The sequence below is a fragment of the Phyllobates terribilis genome, unplaced genomic scaffold (genome assembly GCF_046119375.1).
Source record: "Phyllobates terribilis strain yellow unplaced genomic scaffold, ASM4611937v1 Scaffold_2__4_contigs__length_985480577, whole genome shotgun sequence".
NCBI lineage: Eukaryota > Metazoa > Chordata > Amphibia > Anura > Dendrobatidae > Phyllobates > Phyllobates terribilis.
This window is the reverse complement of record NW_027362762.1, coordinates 164,881,804-164,903,881: the sequence shown is the minus strand read 5'-3', so window position 1 is coordinate 164,903,881 and position 22,078 is coordinate 164,881,804. Positions and strand designations below refer to the sequence as shown.

Below are 22,078 nucleotides of genomic sequence, written 5' to 3'. Positions count from 1 at the left end.
ATTCCACCACTCATCCTCACCAACACCGATAGCCCATTATTTTTTAAATGTGACGGCCCTGGGCACGGAACGGGTCTGGGCCACGGCTACATCCCCTCGACATCTGACCTGTCTCCGAGTACCACCTCCATCTTCCCAGGGCAGGGCTGCGAGCGTCACAGATACACAGCTGATAGTCCAACTGAATAGACTGTTAGAATTTGTATTATAGCAAGAAAAAAGCAGCTAAGTAAAGAAAAACAAGTGGCCATCATTACTTTAAGAAATGAAGGTCAGTCAATGCGAAAAATTGGGAAAACTTTGAAAGTGTCCCCAAGCGCAGTTGCAAAAACCATTAAGCGCTACAAAGAAACTGGCTCACATGAGGACCGCCCCAGGAAAGGAAGACCAAGAGTCACCTCTGCTTCTGAGGATAAGTTTATCTGAGTCACCAGCCTCATAAATCGCAGGTTAACAGCAGCTCAGATTAGAGACCAGGTCAATGCCACACAGAGTTCTAGCAGCAGATACATCTCTTCAACAACTGTTAAGAGAAGACTTTGTGCAGCAGGCCTTCATGGTAAAATAGCTGCTAGGAAACCACTGCTAAGGACAGGCAACAAGCAGAAGAGACTTGTTTGGGCTAAAGAACACAAGGAATGGACATTAGACCAGTGGAAATCTGTGCTTTGGTCTGATGAGTCCAAATTTGAGATCTTTGGTTCCAACCACCGTGTCTTTGTGCGACGCAGAAAAGGTAAGCGGATGGACTCTACATGCCTGGTTCCCACTGTTAAGCATGGAGGAGGAGGTGTGATGATGTGGGGGTGCTTTGCTGGTGACACTGTTGGTGATTTATTCAAAATAGAAGGCATACTGAACCAGCATGGCTACCACAGCATCTTGCAGCGACATGCTATTCCATCCGGTTTGCGTTTAGTTGGACCATCATTTATTTTTCAACAGGACAATGACCCCAAACACACCTCCAGGCTGTGTAAGGGCTGTTTGACCAAGAGGGAGAGTGATGGGATGCTACGCCAGATGACCTGGCCTCCACAGTCACCAGACCTGAACCCAATCGAGATGGTTTGGGGTGAGCTGGACCGCAGAGTGAAGGCAAAAGGGCCAACAAGTGCTAAGCATCTCTGGGAACTCCTTCAGGATTGTTGGAAGACCATTTCCAGTGACTACCTCTTGAAGCTCATCAAGAGAATGCCAAGAGTGTGCAAAGCAGTCATCAAAGCAAAAGGTGGCTACTTTGAAGAACCTAGAATATAAGACATATTTTCAGTTGTTTCACACTTTTTTGTTAAGTATATAATTCCACATGTGTTAATTCATAGTTTTGATGCATTCAGTGTGAATGTACAATTTTCATAGTCATGAAAATACAGAAAAATCTTTAAACTTTTGGTCTGTACTGTATATGTGTAATACTGTATATATATATATATATATATATATATATATATATGTATGTATGTATGTATGTATATATATATATATATACCTACTAGCATGTACCGCAGATAAATATGTAAGTTGCTATTGGCACCATTTACTCACATTGTAATTCACTGTGATTCATACTCCAAACAAATGATGCCCAAGTAAGTAGAGTCACTTTGTTACATACATACATATGGATTCACAGTTCTGGGGGCAGGATTGCTGGATTGTCCTAAATGTGGCTAAAATCAGAAAAGAAAAGGAAAATTTAATATGATGAATTATATTTAAAAGAAAAATACAGTGATGGTTAAATAAGAATGAATTTCCAACTTTAACAATCATAGTCAACAGCCAAGTGCAACTAAGCGTAAGTGGATTAATTACAACATACACACAGCCTGTTGTATCCCCAATGTGACACATACAGCAAAGACACAGCCGTCCCCATCAAGAAATGATTGACACTTTAACACAGGCTCATGTGAACCACACCATGTGTGACTGCTTGGACCATTTACTGCTTAACATGGCTGTGAAATTTTTTTATAATATATTACATCCACAATGAAGGCAGATTACAATGTAATATGTCAGCAACATTTGAAGTTGCAGTCAAAATTTCACTTGCATTGAACAAAAAAATTAATATGCAATTTATTAATATTTCATATAAGTTTTAAAGTTTCACTATTGAGGAATCGAGTGGTTTGCACAAGGATTATTAACACAAAACCACAATAGATCGCTGTGTAGAGAATGGGTTAACAGAGGACTGAATGATTATCCATATGGCAGCTGGTTGACATATACAGTAGTCAAAAATATATGGGCTGGCAGCACACAACTTGCCAAGGAGATGCATTTCGGAACAGGTGATAGACTCTGAACGTCAGGCTTCTGACAGGGACAGCTAGTCCATTGCTCTCCTCTCTAATGACCAGGGGAAATAAAAGGCCAGTCATTTTGATGACTAAGGACTGACATTTTTAACAAGGTTCACTGTACCATACGGAAATGCACCCTTATTATATCTGTGATATTAGGAGAACACCCAGACACTACGGTCAAAAGATTAAAAGGTAGAAATGCTAAGAGCTTGTTTATACAGCCTCAGAATTCAGACTGATTAAATCCTGCATCCCAGGAGAAATGGGAAATCGCATCCTTAACCCACACACTTAATCTTCTTGATAGCATGCATCCGAAGAGTCATGCACAACCATCTGATTTCTTGACAATTTGTCTCTGCAGCAAGGCGAGAGAGTCATGGAAGCCTGGGATATGAGATCACCTCTACTGGGTGTACTTGTAACGTAAGAATAAGTGGGAGATGCCAGGACTACAAGGAGCACTAAACCACAGCTGTGGAAAGATATCACCCTGATAGAACTGAAATATAAATAAATATGTGTATATATATATATATATATATATATATATATATATATATATATATATATATATATATATGCACACACATATATTGTGTTTGTAATAATAATGATATATACATACATAAGTGTGTATACAGCACAGGTTTTTATATAAAACAATATGTTTCAGGTCTTTTTATATGAAAACAATAACCTTCAGGACTAAATAAGTGAATACTATAAAAAAAATAAAATTAAATATTTTATTGAATAATGACTAAAAACTAATTAAAATGTCAGAAAAGGTGCCTGTACAACTGGGGAAATGGCTAGATGTCCAATAAGAATGTATATTAGATAATAATAAAGAAATTACAACTGAGGTGTTATTATAACCAGGTATCCAGTGGATCAACCGTGATAACCTATAAGTATAGTTAACCGTACTAGGTGTAATCTCTGCAATAAGATTGCATGGGATTGCAGTGAGCGATGTGTTCAATAGATGGTACAAAGTATTACCTGATGGTATAAAATGATAATGGCTGCAGAGTGTAATGGTCCCGCGTCCCTCCACCCCGACGCGCGTTTAGCCCTGCTTCTTCAGGTTTTTATGTCTTTTAAAGGCAGAATAGTACATGGGTGGCTGGTAAAAAAATGAAAAAAAAAAAAAAAAGTGTGGACCAGATAGAAAAAATCAAGATGGGACCTATTGTTGGTTCCAGAGTTTGGTTGGCTTCTTCACTCACGCAATCGTTTAGTTTTCTGCCATATATCTAAAAATCCTGGCATCCTCTTCTCTTATCTTTGCCCCTGGCTGGTGCTGCTTTTTGCTACCACATTGTCTATCCTATTGCAGATCAAAAAGTTTTGGTACTTTTGTTTTTTTCGTTGTTCAGTGATATTAATGACATTTAATGGCATTGATATTTGGATTTTGCTTAAAAAAGATAAAGATTATGTAAAAGGCAAGATTTCCAATACACCGCAATTCAAGGTAAAAATTTGGAAAACTTGTAATTTTGCAATCGGTGCCAAGCAAACATGCCGCCATTCAATACATAGAAGACTGCTATCCAACCAATGTAATTTAATACCAGGAATCCATCGTAGGTGAGTTTTCCTACAAATCTTTTTTTGTAGATAAAATTGGTTGGCAATTAGAACTTTTTTCATGGACAGACGTGTCTTTAATGACAAGCGTTGACAACTCCGAGGATACTACTGTAAATCACAGCAATGTTACCATCCTGCCCACAGATAAATATAGAAACAATTCCTTCTGTACTGATATATTATCTTGCAGGGGATATCCCAAGACTAATTTAGCTGACACCATGAAGTAGATGTCACTTACAAGTCACTGGACAGCAAAGAAGACCTCCTTACTTCGTAGGTTATCTACTGTTATTTAATCTATTGCCCCCTTTCTTGCTCCCGTTTCCTGCCCCTGCCTGTGGCTCCAGCACTTTTTAGCCATTTAGCACGATATAATCTATGTGCACCCTTCCCAGCTGTCATTTCATGCCCACTGTCAATGGCTGCTGTTATGTTAATGAGAAGTAGGAGGCTAATTCAGCGTTCTAGCTATGTGAGAAGGAAAAATCAATCAGGTCTCTATGGTTTGGTAAGAGGCATAATGGTCATTCCAAAAGTAATTTGATTTTGGAAAACAACAAAAAGTTTAAAAAAAAACGAATCAATATATATAATTCTATTTTTTAGATTTATTTTGGAAATCAAGATGACACATTTGACTAATTTTAACTGTAAAGATGAAAAAAAAACATGGTTATAAATTAGTTTACTTTAATTGTAACTTACCATACAGAGATTAAATAAGTGGATAGCGCACTCTCTGAGTAGCCCTTACACTCTATTAATTTGCTATAACTACCATAATTGTTTATTTGTGCTGCGCTTCCCCTCAAATGATGAAAACAAAGTTAGAAAAAAACTGCAGCAAATATAGCAAAATTTGATTATGAAGGAAAGTGTGCGGCTCGCTCGGCGAGGCAGAAAAACATTTCAATCTTGTGTCAGACTTGAATTCATGTTTCCCCTTGGGTGTCATATTCTGTCGTATAACAAAGTGAGCTTACTGTTTGAAGACTTCAGCATGCGGCTCTTCTGCATTTAAGAAACCAGTTCTGTAACCAGAGATGTGGAATTAGGGATAGTCATGAATAAGGGATCAGCGATGTCTCAATGTTATAAATCAATCAATATATAGATTGTAAGCTCATATGGGCAAGGCTAGCTTTCTTATTATATCTAGTCCTAATACACCATGAACTTATGCATATATAAACTGTATAGTATATGTGTATCTGTACATATATATGTTTAAATTCAAAAATTTATGGTAAATAAATATATATATCAAACTAGATAAAATAAGAGATCCAGCCTTGCTCTCTTGAGCTTACAATTTATGTTGATTGATTTACAATATTGAGACATTGATACGATAAGTATATTACTTACAACCATCTAAATAATAAGAATAATGAAATGATAGCAGTTTGTAAGTTCTCCCCGTGTTTGCGTGGGTTTCCTCCGGGTTCTCCGGTTTCCTCCCACACTCCAAAGACATACTGATAGGGAATGTAGATTGTGAGCCCCAATGGGGACAGTGCCGATAATGTCAGTAAAGTGCTGTGGAATTAATGGCGCTATACAAGTAAGTAAAATAAATAAATAAATAAATAAATGATACCGATAATAACAATTAGTAACACTGCTAATAATACATAAATGTTACTATATTTGTTATTTTGTTACTATGTTTTTATTATTTTATCGCTACTGTATTTCTGTTTTATCCCCCATTTGTTGATAACTTTTATACTCCTATAAGACTTTTTTACCCCTTCTATTTGCATACTAGAGTTTTCACTATATATAGATACATATATATATATAGATACATATATATATATATATATATATATATATATATATATGCACACACTCTATATATGTATAGTGAAAACTCTAGTATGCAAATAGAAGGGGTAAAAAAGTCTTATAGGAGTATAAAAGTTATCAACAAATGGGGGATAAAACATAAATACAGTAGCGATAAAATAATAAAAACATTGTAACAAAATAACAAATATAGTAATATTTATGTATTATTAGCAGTGTTACTAAATGTTATTATCGGCATCATTATTTTTATTATTTAGATGGTTGTATATACTTTTTTTTACTTAAAAGCAAAGTCATAAATGACCCATTCCTTTTTACTACATGGTATTCCAGACTGGAAAAGGCTCTGAGTAATTTACTAATTACTGATTTATTAACACTAATTAGGATCAGTAAAAGAATATTTCATGAACCACCATTCCTTCACTCTATGGGTGTTTAGAAGTATACATGTATTTATGCTTTTAGACATGCTGCTCATGTAATCTAGTGCTCAACTGGAAAAATGCCCATTACCATCCCCCAAGATTTAAGAATAGCCACTCGCCCCTAAGCAAAGCCCTCTGCCTTTTTCCCATAGCAAAACCTTAACCTGAAATCAGTGCAATCCATGTCCACTCTGTCCACTCATATATGATATACTGAGCAGCTGGACATCACTAGGAAATAGAGACCAGCCAACAGGCCATTCTCCATCTGTGCCATTTCAGGACCACAGTTCATGGATGGGAAAATGAATATGTATCAGAGCTGACTGAGGACAGCTGAGCATCACCCATCTGTTCCCCGTGGCAGAAGAGATACAGGAAGACTTGAAGGAGACTCTGCTGCAGACTCGCACTAAACTTTGATAAAAGTAACTGTCAGCATTTGGGAGAATGGTAATACATTGCCTTCTATCCATGGTTCATTTTCCTTAATTCTGCAGATACAATATATACAAAAAGTCACTGGAAAAAGATGTTGAAACAAAAAATCCCAAAAGTAACACTATAAACATATCCAAGTACAAAAAAATCAATGAAGTTCTATCTCCACATTGCAACTACCAACAGAAACGTAACTTTTTTCATAGAAATTATCAGTGAAGGAAGGCATCAGGTCAAGATGCCAAGAGTCTTCAGAGTGGATCTGTCACTAGATTTCACAATACAAATGGAGTACAATATTTCATAGATTACCTTACAATTGATGAGGCTGGTGTAATTATTTTGACAATCCATGTCAGAATAATAATAACAAAAACACTTGTCTTGCGATTTCCTCACAATAAACTCAAAGCGCAGAATAGCTGTATATGCCTTTATGAAAGTATAAATCAATCTCTGCTCATTTATCCTGATTGACAGTTCCTCAGTGTTCCACCTCCCTGCTGCCACTGAAATCTCACCCTGCTCACTACAAGCTGCAGCTGTCAGTCAGGCTGGGTGGGTGGAGATTGAATACACTTGGCCTCCTGAGCTATTTCATTTTGATTACACCTGGTCTCATGAGCTATTTTATTCTATAGTTGGACTCATCTTAATACGGCCATTCTAATATGGATTTACAAAAATAAACAAGTATATCAAGATATCAAGGGAACAATCACAAGTCGTAGAACATCAAGCTGGGGAAAACATTACACCATCCCTCTTGGTATTGAGCATGAATGGAATCAGTCTTATAATCATTGAAGCTCTATATATGCGGAAGCGTAAGGGACATCCAATACCAACGTATGTGAAATATTAGAAATCTCATGAATTAACTCACTGCTTTTAGGCATTCTGTATAAAGAACTACTTATTACTATGTAAGAAAATAAAGTGCACAATCATCAGGCTTTAAATAGAATAGGGAGAATATATGAGCTTGATGCGTGGTACTAAATGCAGTGCTAATAGAAGCCGTCATTGATCCTTTGCTATTTCAGTCATGCTCTGAAATTGGTAGATGGAAATTCCAAGGTTTCCCAGTCTTACTTCATGTGGTATTTCAATGATCCGCCCTAGGAGAGAAGTTTTGTGTCAATGGGGGCCTTATGGACCCCATCAAGGGATTACTTGGTCGTAACTTTGCAGCTACACTGGGACATGGCTGTAAAAGTTAGTGTGAAGGAGATGAGGAATGTCCTACATTTTAAAAAAAGAGTATAGCTGGAATGTAGAATATGTACATAACATATGGTAAATTCCTCCACCACTTCCACATAGAAGCCTCTACACTCTCTGCCTGGTGACCCCTACAGGCCCCTATTATAACAACAAATGGAAAGGTCTGCCCAGAGCTATGGCTTCAAGTTTTCAGCTAGTTTATGATCTGGAAAGAAGTCTTCAACTATCAATGACCTTACACATATTGGGCAGTTCAGCTTGCCTCATTGTTTGTAACACTTTCGAAGAAGGAAAATAAGAAAGTATTATTTCTGAATAAGATGGGGTCATTTTTAATTTTTTTTTGGTTCTGTAATATATTAATCTATACATGAAACAGGAGCATTCCAGCTTTATAACATGCATGACTGTGGAGTAAGGCTATATCTTTACTGAGGGACCAATATACATTGAGTTATCCATGGAACCAACCTAAATGAGGTACACAACATGCAAAATGAATATCGATATCACTCAACATCATGATCAAGTAACTATTACTGAAAAACAAAAATATAATTCATCTAATAAGAAAAATTAGTATCTTGTGCATTTCTCCTGACTATTAGCTGAAGTCTACACTGTGATGGCTATATATGGGTATATAAAACCTCTATCTATCTATCTATCTATCTATCTATCTATCCATTTATTTATCTATCTGAGATGAGTGAAGTGATTCAATGCGAGTCAAATTTGAGTCAAATATTATGAACTTTTCAGGTCCTGGCAAATTCAAACAATTTGTAAATCAATTTGCACAAATCATCAAAAAAAGGCCTCGGCCTTTTTACATGTTACAGAAAACTGCATCAGCCACAAAAGGCTGACATAACCTCAAGCACGGCTGCAAAGGCTTTCTCATAGTGTTACAGTTATCACATCATATGGTACAGTGCAGCCAAACAGGAGGGACTATGATAGGCTGTATAAAAGCCTACGTATGGAATGCAGCAGTCATTCTAGGATTTAAAGAGGACCTGTCACCACTCACCAGGTCAAAAGTGACCAGTTTTTGCTCCTATTTCATTCCTGCTGTTCCCCTGAGTAATACAGTTTTTTTTTATCCGTCCTATAGTTACAGAGATATGGGCCTTCGCATTTAGTGGTAATTTTTATATTCTTTACCAATTAGTGTTGCTCACAGGGTAATACTGAAGAACAGCCTAAAGACACACCTACAGAGAACCCTGTGAGATCATAACAATTAGCACTAAATAAAAAGACCAATATCCCTGGAACCCATATGGCAGGTTTGGAAAAAACAATAACTGGATTCCTTAGGGGAGCAGAGGGAATAAACCAATAGTAAAAACTGGCCATTTTTAGGTTGATGAAAGGAAAAGAAAGCCCTAAAACATTGAATGAATACTCCAGACAGTAATGTTTTGTATAACTGCAGCAGTGAAGAAAATGATAGTAGTAGTCTGGTAGTAGTTACAGACAACATGTACTTGCTAGTCATAAGTGACTTTTGCATGTGTTGTGCAATCCTTTTTATGAAAGGGGAATAATTGTTTTCTATGAGTTCATAAAAAAATTCCCAAAAATTCATATACTCAACAGTGACTGTCTACCTCACAAGGTGTGTGCGTCGCAATAATTTTTTTTTTTTGCACACCTGTTTTACTAGTCAAATTTTTACATCTGTACACTCCAAACTAATGCAGCGCCCTGTTGCAGGTGTACTTAGCTAGAATTTCTTATCATATCATTTTTGGGAAGGGATTTGAATATAAAAAAAAAATGGAAAAAAAAAGTTTAAAAATATGTAAAACATTAGCTGTGCATGTCTGCTTTTGCACACTTGTTTTACCAGTATAATTTGACAATACACGCCACACCTTTCTCTACGTGTACATACCTACCTAGCATTTCTTGCTACAGCCTTTTTGGCAAGGGTTGAATAATTGCTGTTGAAATGATTGTCAAAAGTAAATTATAGTGTGTTATATAATGTAGGGTAAAATAAAAAATGCCAATGGCAGGGTAGTGTAAAAGTAACAGAAAAAAATATCACATCTAAAAATGTGGGATTCTCTAGCAGCAGCACAAGCCCCACCACCACTGGAACTAGCCGTCTTGGCATTAGCACTACTAAGTACAGGTCAGAATTGTCCTCCTTTGCCTCCAGCCAGCGTATTAGTGCGGAGGAAGGGGAGGGCATTATGGAATATATGGCACATGGCTCCTCTCAGTCACAGCAGGATGGTTACCTCTGACAGTTTAAGCCAATGTTCTACACATAATGGTATGTTTGATCACAAATAAGAGGTATAATTTTTAGACCTTTTTCAATGTAAAAAAACATGAAAACTCTGTCAGTATACAGTGCTATTAAATGGGCTGTAGGTTACTACTGAGTTACTATCCATTTCTATGGTCAGGTCACTTCGACATTAGTAAGGCTTTAAAGGGGTTTTTGAAATTGTAGTTGACCTCGGAGTGTTACATATATCCTTCCAGGGCAATTGAAAGCTTTGTAGCATTGTGACTCACTACAGATCGAGTTTTTAGGCAAAATTAGTTGAACCCAGCGAATTCAATTTTCAAGAGATTCAATCATCTCTTCTATGTATTATCTAGCTAAAATCTTTATCTCTATTTAATATCTAGATATCGGTTATATATATACCATCTTGTAGGTGTTATATATGTTTATCTAATATCTGACTGTATTATATAGTCTATCTAATATCTATCTATCTGATATTTGCTTGTATGTGTGTCTGCCTTTCTAATATCTACCTAAAGATGTAGCAAAGTTTAACTTGACAAATGACGCACCATCTTTATAACTCCTCACAGGTTAAAGCGCTGCAGAATATGTTGGCGCTATATAAATAAAGATTATTATTATTATTATTTCACTTAAGAGGATTAAGATAATTTAACATTGCACAAGCCATTGATCAATGACATTTTAGGTGTCAAATTACACCTTTTTTCTGCCGTGATATCCCATGCTGTGTTATATATGTTAAAGGGAACCTGTCACGTGTTTTTGCTTATATACTATGCCTATCACCTTTAAGATCATATGAAGTGGGTTCCTGCAACACGTTTATATCCTCAGAAATGTCCCTGCATATCTCAGAAAAAGTGTTTTATACTTGTCCCACGCTGTATGTAAATTGCGCTGTCCTATCGAATGGGTATCTCCAGATTGTGATCAGCGTCGCTGATCAGTGGTCCCTTCAAATGCTGCCTCTTCTAACTACATGTAAGTGGATGATGTTTCTCCGTCATCCACACAGTGCTCGAAGTCTCGCGCATGTGCAGTGGAATCACTGGCTGTTCAATAGGGCAGAGTGACGCGCAACTGGGCAGGTCTCTGATTCCACTGCACAGACGGAATCTGGAGACACCCATCGGACCATAGCGGGACAAGTGTAAAACACTTTTTCTGAGGTATGCAGTGGCATAACTGTGGATATGAAGGAGTTGTAGGGACCCAATTCACATGCTCTTAAAGGTGATGGGCATATTTTATAAGCAAAAAGCTGGTGACAGGTTCCCTTTAATGTAAGCTTGGCTATATCTCTATTTGTCTGTCTGTCTTTCTATCTATCTATATGAACTAATAAGATAAAACACCATATTTCATTCAAATCAAATAAATATTACAAAATTCTATCAGGGAATTGCTGTTAAATTGTTTTACAATGACAAAAACAGTCAAGATAATTTTTTTCATGATAAATGTAAGACTCAAAAAACATTTTATCTATCTATCTATCTATCTATCTATCTATCTATCTATCTATCTATCTAAAAAGTAATGAATGGAGGCAGCACAACAAGCAATATGACAAAAAAAACAAGTGTTTTTTTATTAGCCCATAGTGGAAATGACAATGTTTGGTTCTGAGGTATGAATCTTTCTCAAGCGTATAAGCAATCAAGAGGAAGCAAGAGCTGAGGCTGGCCGCTCACTTTCCCTTGATTACTTATACATCCGAAGGCGGGGACAGTGATGCCAGAGCTGATTGGGTACAGGACTCACGTGACGTAACAACATCATTTGAACCCCCGGAATGCGAGTGCAGACACCGCCTGAACAGCGCTATCACGGGAGGTGAGTATAGATATTTTTATTTTAACGGGGGCAAACATTCAGATCGAGAAGGGGCTGTCCTAGTAGTGGACAACCCCTTTAAAGATGAGCAGATCTCTTTTCTGCACATCTACTTCAATTCAAATTTACTGAAATTTGCAGGTCCCAATGAATTCAAACAATTTGTGATTTGATTTGCAAGGATTGCAAAAAAAAAAAAAAAGACCAGTGCAATGTCACACACTGTTGAAGATTGCATCAGCCAGATCGGTGCCATTACTACAGGCTTCCATATAATACCTTGCAGCTATCCCATCACGTGGTCTAGTGCAGTCAGTCAGGGAGGACTATTACAGGGACTGTAAAAGAGTCTAGGGAATTCAATGGCCAATTTAGGATTTTAAAGCCTAGGAATAGGAGCTTAGAGCTCACAGCTCATTACAGATAGGAATAGAAAAAGGCCTAATCTGATTATGATATACTCCAGCAGTGTTGAAGCACATTTAGCATGGAAGTGCTAGTCTCAGTCTGTGAATAATAATCCAAAGATTCAAGTGATATAGGGAGGTGCTGGATCTGTATAGTCATTGTGACTGTGAATTTATTTTATTCTTCACACACTGAAAGCAAGGAGGACAGTTTAATATCATTCTGTCCTAATTTTGCTATTGAAGACAAATACTAAAACCAAGGCTTATGTATCAGAAAAAGTCTGCTTCTTGGCTTGTGTGATGGACAAGCCATAAACAATATTTTTTAATTTTTTTTTGCCATTTTGTAATTTTTCTTTTAAAGACAAAAGAAAAATCTACACATTTTAGAAATGTCAATGTAACTGTCTATCTTAACAAATATGCATGTTATAAAAAAATACATTTTTTGCACACATACTTGTAACAGAATATTGCACCCGTGCATGCCACCCAAATACAGCGGCCTGTTGCTGATGCTAGATTTTGAAATGTGAATCGATCTAGCTGTTTGTGTTTTTTTGTAAACAGCTTCTTCCGTTTCCAGTGCCTGTGTTTAAATACCAGCAAGGCATGCTTCTACCTTCACATAGGGATAATTTTTGGACTGTTTTTACAATTTAAGTAGCCCAAAAAGTCTGTTAAAGTAGTGAATTGTAAATAGGCTGCTATTTACCACCAGTTACCATCCTTTCTCTCCTAGCCAGATATGTTGAGGTCACAAGTACATTAATAAGGCTGATTTTGTGTTAAACCACAAAATAACTTCTATACAGTCCTGGCAGAGCTCAGAGTATTATGCACTTCTTTTCTGGACAATTAAAACTTTGCAGAATTGAGAATCACATTTTTGGGAAAAATTTGGCAAGTTATTTACTAAAGATTTGCTCATCTCTAGTAAATGTAACAGACTAGTGATATCTTCAGATTATAACACTGATGGGTGTGGACCCACTGAGCCATGGGCCAGGTTTACCCTGGAGGGGCACGACTAAGTGTCTACTGGGTATTCACTAGAGTCTCTGATTGTGTGGATAGGCTGGGCCGCCGGTAGACAATAGGGCCAACTCCAGGACTTCCCCTGGACTGCAGCAGCTGACCGGAGGGACAGAGACTTGGGTAGGCGTAAAGGTAGGCAAGACAAAAGTGTAGTCAGACGGTCCGAGGTCAGGGCAGGCAGCATAGGTTCACTGTTAGTAACCAAGGCCAGGAGCGGAGAGATCAGGATAAACGAGAAGGCAAGTCGGGCCGAAACAGGTAGGACTAAACAGGAATAAGCCAATACAGGATCCAAAGACAGAGCTACAAAGAACCTAAGTTCAAATGAGGAATGGAGGATGGAGTTGCCTGATATATCACCTGCTGGCAGGTGATAGGCCAGGAAAGCAGAACTCTGCAGGACAGAATGGATACAAATTCCTGCAGAGTCTGGCCATGCCCCCCTATTACTCACAAACATCAGAGCTGGAGGAGAAGCACCAGGCAGCTCACAGTGATGGTCAGGTACTGGATGGAGCAGGGCGAAACACGCAGTGAGTAGGGCGACGCTTAGGAGGTGTGAGAGTGACCGGAGTAACACAGATCCTACGCTGCATATTTCATTTTTCATTCAGTATCTGATAATCGGGCAATTTAGAACTGGCAATGTTATTTGCTTAAAACTTTGTGCTTCTCAATAACTGGGATCTGATAACATGTTCCACTGAAAACTGGAAAAAGAAAATAATTTTATTACAGAGAAGAAAACAAAGTCCTATTTTGTGCAATAATGTAAGGGACACATGTGTTACCTATATTGTATCATCTGTCTTACCGGAGCATAATGTTCTCCCCCCAGAAAACTAGCCCAGAAGGAATTAAGGCCAGTAATAAACAGTTCTGCTATTATATCCATGCATCATTGTGCTAGGCCTTCTTGATAATATGCTGGAATGAAACTGACCTTGAAGAGGCTAGCACAATGTTGACGAAGAGGCTCAATTTATTCTTTCATCAGAATACAACATGATTCCATGTGTTAAAAAGATTAAAAGGCAAAATTCTAATAATATGACGACGTGGGCCAAAACAGTCACAACGGGAACAAATAATGCTATCTTATGCTAATATGTTTGATAGATTTTTCATATTTTCAAAAAAATTTGCCACTATTTATTATTTGTGTCCATGTGCAAAGTCAGCGTATACTATATGCTTGACTGTATGTAGTGAGAGTATGAAATGTATGTGTATGCGTATGTCTGCATATAGTAAATGAGACTATGTGTGCATGTATGTACTGTACGGTATGTAAATGTAGTGAATATGCATAAGTAAGCATGCCTGTATAAAATATGGCTACACCACAGTATTTTGTATTAGTATTTAAAATCCCTTAGTGCAAATGTAAGTAATAGTACATCTGCTCTCGACTTGTGCTGGGGTTCACAAGTGTGTGGGGTTCAGGAGCTGAGCCTGCACCACGCGCGGCAGATATAGGCTGCGTTATAAAGCCAACACCTATAGATAAGAACAGAGACTGGACCTAGATCAGATCACCGCTGTTTAATTATTTAGATTCCACGGTCAATCACTGACAGCAGCAATTAAATGAGCGATCGCTGGTGCGCTGATTGGATAGCATGGCAACTGGGGGCCTGCTGAATGCCCCCATAGCTGCCATCTTAGTAGTCCTATGAAGCCTAACTGCTGGCCATCATTTACACTATATACTGCAATACTGTAGAACAAGTAATGAAAGAATTGCCAGTTCAAATCCCCTAAGAGGACTAAAAAAATATGAAAATTGTAATCACTCCTCTTTTCCCAGTTTAAACATGAAGAAATTAAAAAAATTATAAAAGTAAATATATCTGGTATTGCTGCATCCATAAAAGTCTAATCTATCAAAATATAAAAGTAACTAACCCATATGGTTAAAGTTATGGGTCTCAGAAAGTGACAACATTTTTTTTTTATTTTACAAAGTTCTGAATTATCTTAAGCTGCTAAAATAATAACAAAACAACTATGCAATTTGGGGTCATCTTATCAAGTCAGACCTGAGAAATCACATTGCCTGGTCATTTTTACCATACATGTTTTTCACTACAGCATATGGTGAAATTAAGATATCTTTCAAAACTACAACATGTCTTGCAAAAAACAAGACCTCATTTTGCTATATCGATGGAAAAAGGAAAAAGTTACAGCTCTTGGAATAAGAGAAAAAATTCCAAAAGTAAAATAACAAAAAATTGGCCAGTCCTTTAAGCCAGCCATACACATTATATGCCTGTTGGCTGGTTTGGCCAGTCGTCCAGCTGGTAGCCATCTTGTCAGGCTCTCGCATAGAAAGAAGCACTTTTCAGCCGAGTGCTCCTGCGTTCTCTAGGAGAGAGAATAAAAGGATCGTCAGTCCGTAATCAGACATGCCAAATTGATATTAACTCCCCTCAACAATAATCAACCAAATTGGCCCTATTCTTAATGAGAGTCTATAATCTACTCCAAATACATACAATATAGAAAAAGACTATTTCATCAAAGACAATAACTCTTTATAATTTAAAAAATGTCAAAACATGATTGCAATAAAATCATATTGAAATCAGGAAAAATACATGATGCGGAAAAACAAAATCAGGTGGCAGTCTGCAAAACATTACAATAATAACAATTGTATATATGATAGCATAGGTCAGTTAATTCCCAATAAACTAACTTTCTGTCAACAGATTAAGTGCATATGCCTATATATATACTCGTCCATAAAGTGCAACAATAGTCTCACACAAGGTGCCTGCTGGATTCTTCCACAAGGTACAATAGTAGTCATAAAAATGGAGAAACAGTGCTTAGTGCAATAAAACCTCACCAAGATGGGGTAGCACAAAGCAGGTCATGCACTGCATACTAGTATAGATGTCACAATAAAAGGATTTAAAGGATATGTTGAACCACCTTAAATACAACATTCAGTATGTGCCACCAGGAGCACCCCCGATGCGCATTGCGCGTTTCGCATTGGCTTCCTCAAAAGGTCCTGGAGAGATGAAAAAAGCGTTGTATTACCACTTGTCTTCTTTTTAGCCAGGTAAATAATGCTCAGTGAATTCTATGCAGGAGACAGAAGCATCATCACTGACTAAGCTTCTGTAGGACCTGTCAATCACATAGCAGAGTTGCTGGGTCCTAGTAGACCCAAATCCGATCTGCCCGTGACGCCTGTTTTCCCCTGTAACTATGACTCTTATGGAAACTCCAGTTACAGTAGGAAAAAATGAACACTAGAAGAAAAAATAATTCCCCAGAGATCTTCTATGACCTCTGGGGAGACAAATTATGTAAAAAGTAAAAACATTTATGAAACATCTGCAAAAAAACAAACTAATAAGAAATACAAAAATATCAGTTTTTGTATATGACATATATATTATTACATACATATAACATATAAAAAATTAAACCTAGACATAATAGATATGCACACGACCATAATAACTCAGAGAATTTATTTAACATGTTGTGAAACGGGACCAGTAAAAAAACATAAAGGAAAAATAAACCTAACATTGCTTTTTTCGACGTATATTTTTGTCACAAAGAAAAATTACATAAATGACAGACTAATTTTTAGGTGTAAAGTGACTTATATTGTTTAGGTAATGTTTAGCAAAAATGTGACTACAGGATTATATCCTTCTTAGCAACACAAATGGAAGAAATTTTGGGCACAACCAAGTTTATAAAGCGGTCTAACAGAAAAATGTCCTTGTTGCCTATAGTGACCAACCACAGTGCAGTTTTCTTTTTTTTTAAACCATTATATGAAATAAAAGCTGTGCCGTGATTGGTTGCTATAGGCAACAAAACAGAGTCAGCTTTAATGTGTTTCTTCTAATTACTGATAAATTACCATTTATCTGTTTAGTTGCAACAGCCATTTAATAGTGAGAATAGGAATGTTATAATTACACACATTTGGACAAGATGACACAAATCTGTAATTGTTCATTTACAGTTAGGGCAGCACACTGGCTCAGTGGTTAGCACTGCAGCCTTGCAGCGCTGGGGTCCTGGGTTCAAATCCCACCAAGGACAACATCTGCAAGGAGTTTGTATGTTCTCCCCATGTTTGTGTGGGTTTCCTCCAGGTCCTCCAGTTTCCTCTAACACTCCCAAGACATACTGATAGGGAATCTAGATTGTGAGCCTCGATGGGGACAGTGCCAATTAATGTCTGTAAGGCGCTGTGGAATATGTTGGCGCTATATAAATAAAAAGATTATTATTATTATTACAATTGCATCGAACAAACAGGCACTAACCCGTGTATTCAGAAATATATGAGATATATTGTTACAGTTGATATGATATAGGACAATATATATTTTCGTGCTGTAATAGTGTACATTGTGCATACCCTAAATGAGGCTGCTTCAGGAATTCTAGAAATCACATGTCCATGTTTCTGGGTCTGAACACAACCCACAACTTACAGACTGACCCAAACTCAGATGTTCATAGGAATATATAGGACTATTGAGTTTGGGTTGGGAGACCAGCGTTCGGTCCGAAAATCACTGTCCATACACAAATTGTGAAGCTCGGACATATGAAACTCACCTTACGCATGTGTAGTACAGTATATGGCTTCTGCCTGAATACTGCTCGCAAAGCAAAAGTATCTCTATTCAGTGTGTGCATGCATCCTATCTAGTGATGAGCGCAGGTGCTTGTTACTGGAGTTTGCCGAGGGTGCTCAGGTATGCACCGAGTATAGTGGGTGCTCGACTGACATGTTTGAGTCCCCGCAGCCACATGTTGCGAGGCTGTTAGACAGTCACAAAACATGTCTGTGTTTGTCAGGCAATCCCCCCATGTTTTGTGGCTGTTTAACAGCCGCGAACTATGCGGCCGCGAGAATTCAAACATGTCACTCGAGCACCCGCGATTCGGGGCATACCCGAGCACACTTGATGAGCGAGCACTTGCGCTCATCACTAGTGCTATCTATAGAAGAGCACATGAATGATCATTGACTGCCAGAGTTAACTTCATTAGTAAATCATTAGCTACAGAATAGTCATGGATCCAATAAAAACATAAATTAGTTATTTTGATAAAGTTTCCTGCTTTACACCGATAACAATCTTAACAGGTATCGTTTGGCCTGGCAGACTTTTTGTGCATTTTTTTTATATTTCATCATCATGCATTATTTGTACGTCATTGCTAATGAGATTGACAGTCACCATCCTGCACTAACCTCCTAAATAAGGCCTCATTCAGACATCTATGTTGCATGTACGTGTTGTATTCTCTCTCTCTCATTATTCTGGCATTTGGCAAATATTAAAAATTATGGTAATCCTAATTGATCTAAAAAGGGAAAGGCTTATTCTGATTTCATGTCAGATATTGAGAAAAACATGCATATGTGTCTTTTTATATCGTGTATGTAAACTTCTGGTTTCAACTGTACATGTTTAAGCACAGACATGAGAATGAGCCCTAAGAAAAAACTCTAAACCGGCCATTTAATAATAAAAACTATATATAACATAGTTAAAAATTCCCAAATGGCACTGCAAAAAGTGTTCCAAATTTAAAATAAAATAAGATAAAATTTACCACAATGCAAATAAATTAAAAGCATTTCTTTTAATTAATTTTGTTTCTTAAAAATGACAAAAATATTTATAATCAAGTTTATGTCTTCAAAATTACAAAAACATATACTTGAATCAGCATAGTTGATCTGTACAATAAAGTTATGAAGCCTATAAAAAATCTGCTTCCTAAGGCCACGGCCCCACTAGCAGTATTCGGTCAGTATTTTTCTCAGGAGTGGGTGATAAATGCAGAATTGGTGACTTTTCTATTATACCTTTTCTCTGATTGTTCCACACCTGGTTTTGGCTCCCACTCCTGATAAAAAATACTGACCAAATACTGATAGTGGGGCCATGGTCTAAGGCAAAAAAAAGGGTCTTAAAGGGGTTGTTAAACCTTTGGGGACAATTTTTTTTTACTTAATATCATGTAATTGGGACTAAAAATCATTTTTGCTTTCTGGTTTCATTAAAAAATGTTGCACTGCTTGTCTTTTAGCCTCGGTGTTGCTCTCTCTACTGCTGGCTGCAGAATGAACTAGCTGAGAATCCTTCAGTCAGCCCGCTGTGACGGTGTGATGGGGAGTTTTTATCTCTTTTATCAATCTTTCTCTTTGCTGATTTATGACCACATTCCACATCAAAGTTGAGTGTGCAGGGAAACAGAGATCCCGTAAAACCAATATAGTGCAAATGAATTTAATGAAACTCCATTGCAAAAGTTATTTTTAAGCCCCAAATTCATGCATTTAAGTAAAAAAATGTCTCTAAAAGGTGAACAACCTCTTTAAATAGTTATGTAGTCTCAAAAATGTTATGGAGACAAAAATCAAAAAGATTTCCCTAGTCCTTTGGCTCAATCCATAAGGAGTTAATTCCATCCATTCTCTAGTCTACCCTGCAATGCAGGCAAGTGCAAATACATTTACAAGTGTGGGTCACCATGTATAGCGCACTGCCACCCCTGGTCTTGGCTGTCACAGTGAAAGTCCAAATCTTGTAAATAGACAGGGATCCAAAGTAATCAGTTCATTGTCACTAAAATCACCATATACTGGGCTCAATGTGAATGATATGTTCTCACATGCAGAAGTTGATGTTTCAGTATTCAGGCAGTTATGTCATACAGTGTCATACATTTCCCTGCATCAATTGGGCAGGATGACTGCAGGGAGAACATATTTGTGATAATAAAGGTCTAATTATGAATAGCCATAAGATTGTTAGCAGTGATCTCTCTATATCTAGAAATGAAGGGAACATCTAGAAGATTTTCTAATATGGCTCTGACAAGATAATGAGCCGAGCCACAGGTCAAGCAGCGAAAAAACACCAACAGAAATGGAAGAAGGGAAAGATTGTTCTTCTCTAAAGCCTTCCATAAAGTTTCCTATATCTAGCTGCTCTTTAGCCCATTAACTCAGAGAGTGACCTAAAGAAAACATGTTTGGAATTTATATACGTTTTCATAAAACCCAAAATATTTGAGTTGGCAATTAATTATTTACCATTTGAATGAGTCTCACATTAGGTGAAATTGTTCTGGACACAAAGTCATCAATGGCCCTTGGTTATGATGCAGTCAAAGGAATCATTGCCAGGAAGTTCCCGGTAGATGGCAATAATCAGACACATTTTCAAATATTCATGAATCAACCAGCAAACAACTGACCATGTGTGTATATCAGTAAAACTGAAAAAATGCAAACCATTATCAGACACAAGAAGGACACATGCTCAGACTCTATGTGGAATGTCAAAAATGACAATTATCTAAAATGTAACTATACCCATCCGTGTTTATGCCTCTGGCACTGACAAAACAAGCCAACCTGCATTGCTTTTATTATGCATCTTGTGAACAATAAAACATTTAGAATATTGTCCATAATGGCCGTACTGGAAGACTTGCTGATGCATAACTTGTAAAATCTTTATATTTCAATAGGTATGAATAAACTAGATTATATCCAAACATACAATACATACATGAATGAGAATTTTACTATTTACATGTCTTTGTGTTATGGTGTTGTTTTAAAGAAATTTCCTAAATGGACATGTGCACTGAAAGCACGGCTGCGGGCTTTCAGTCATAGAGGTGTGGCTTCAGTCACTTCTCGTCTGTAACCACATAACTGGCATTGACTGGCAGCCAGCTCATCAGTACAAAGTGAGCTGTCAGTCATTGCAGAGGCATGGTTACAGCTGTCACTCACTTTGTACTGATCAGTGACTGAAGCCACACCTCTATGACTGAAAGCCGGAGGCTGCCGGATGGGATAAATTTCCAGTGCAGCAGCCAGGCGGCTATAGAATGCTATTAACATGCAGATTAACCTCACATTCGCAGTTTCATAGTGATTTTTCACATGACAGGTTACCTTTAAATAAATAAGTCAAGCAAGAATATGCTACATTTTATGATGCCTGAACTACAGGTAGATGACTATGTCCTGATATTTCTCATATCATCAATATAGTCAAGTGCTTGAGAGTCAAATGTGCTCTACTACAAATTACCGTAGCTAAACATTAGGAGCTGTAAATGTAATAGTTGTAGCAATTAATAACTTAATCTTATTGTTATAAATTCACATAAACTCATACATGGCTGGGTTATTTATTTCTAAAAATTATCAAAAGCTTTGCATCTATAGAAAAAAGATTAACTTCCTTTCTGCTTTTATCCTTTTAAGGTTTTCTTTTAAGGTTTTGATGTGTACCATAATTTGCGTTTTAGGGCTAACAAGTTATATTACATATCAATAAAAAAAAATTACTGTTATTTCTTATGCACGTGATAGAGATGTGACTGCAGACTTATGAATCCCCCAGCTCACGCATTGTGCCAAGCGAAGAATCGTCGGTTTCTGAGCTGGGAACGGAGGGTATGTATGAGTTATACATCCTCCTGGCCAGGGCCCTTTTAGTGGGCATTGCCTCACTCCATACACTTGTATGGCGCCCCGTCTAGTGATGCGGCCAACCAGTGGGCATGGCCGACTAGAGGGCACAGCCTCACTCAATATAAGTGTATGGAGAGCAAGTCCGTGGTCAATGTTGTTCTGACACTTCT

At 37.4% G+C, this 22,078-nt stretch overlaps 1 protein-coding gene across 1 annotated transcript in view; it reads right to left on the bottom strand.

Annotated features, from left to right (window-relative positions):
• Positions 1 to 22,078, bottom strand: part of LOC141199503 (fidgetin-like) — a 98,957-nt gene that overhangs the window by 29,448 nt on the left and 47,431 nt on the right. Inside the window, exon 2 of the mRNA XM_073663222.1 lies at positions 1,549 to 1,673. The gene's annotated coding sequence lies outside the window, so the exon portion shown is untranslated. The remainder of the gene's footprint in view (positions 1 to 1,548; positions 1,674 to 22,078) is intronic.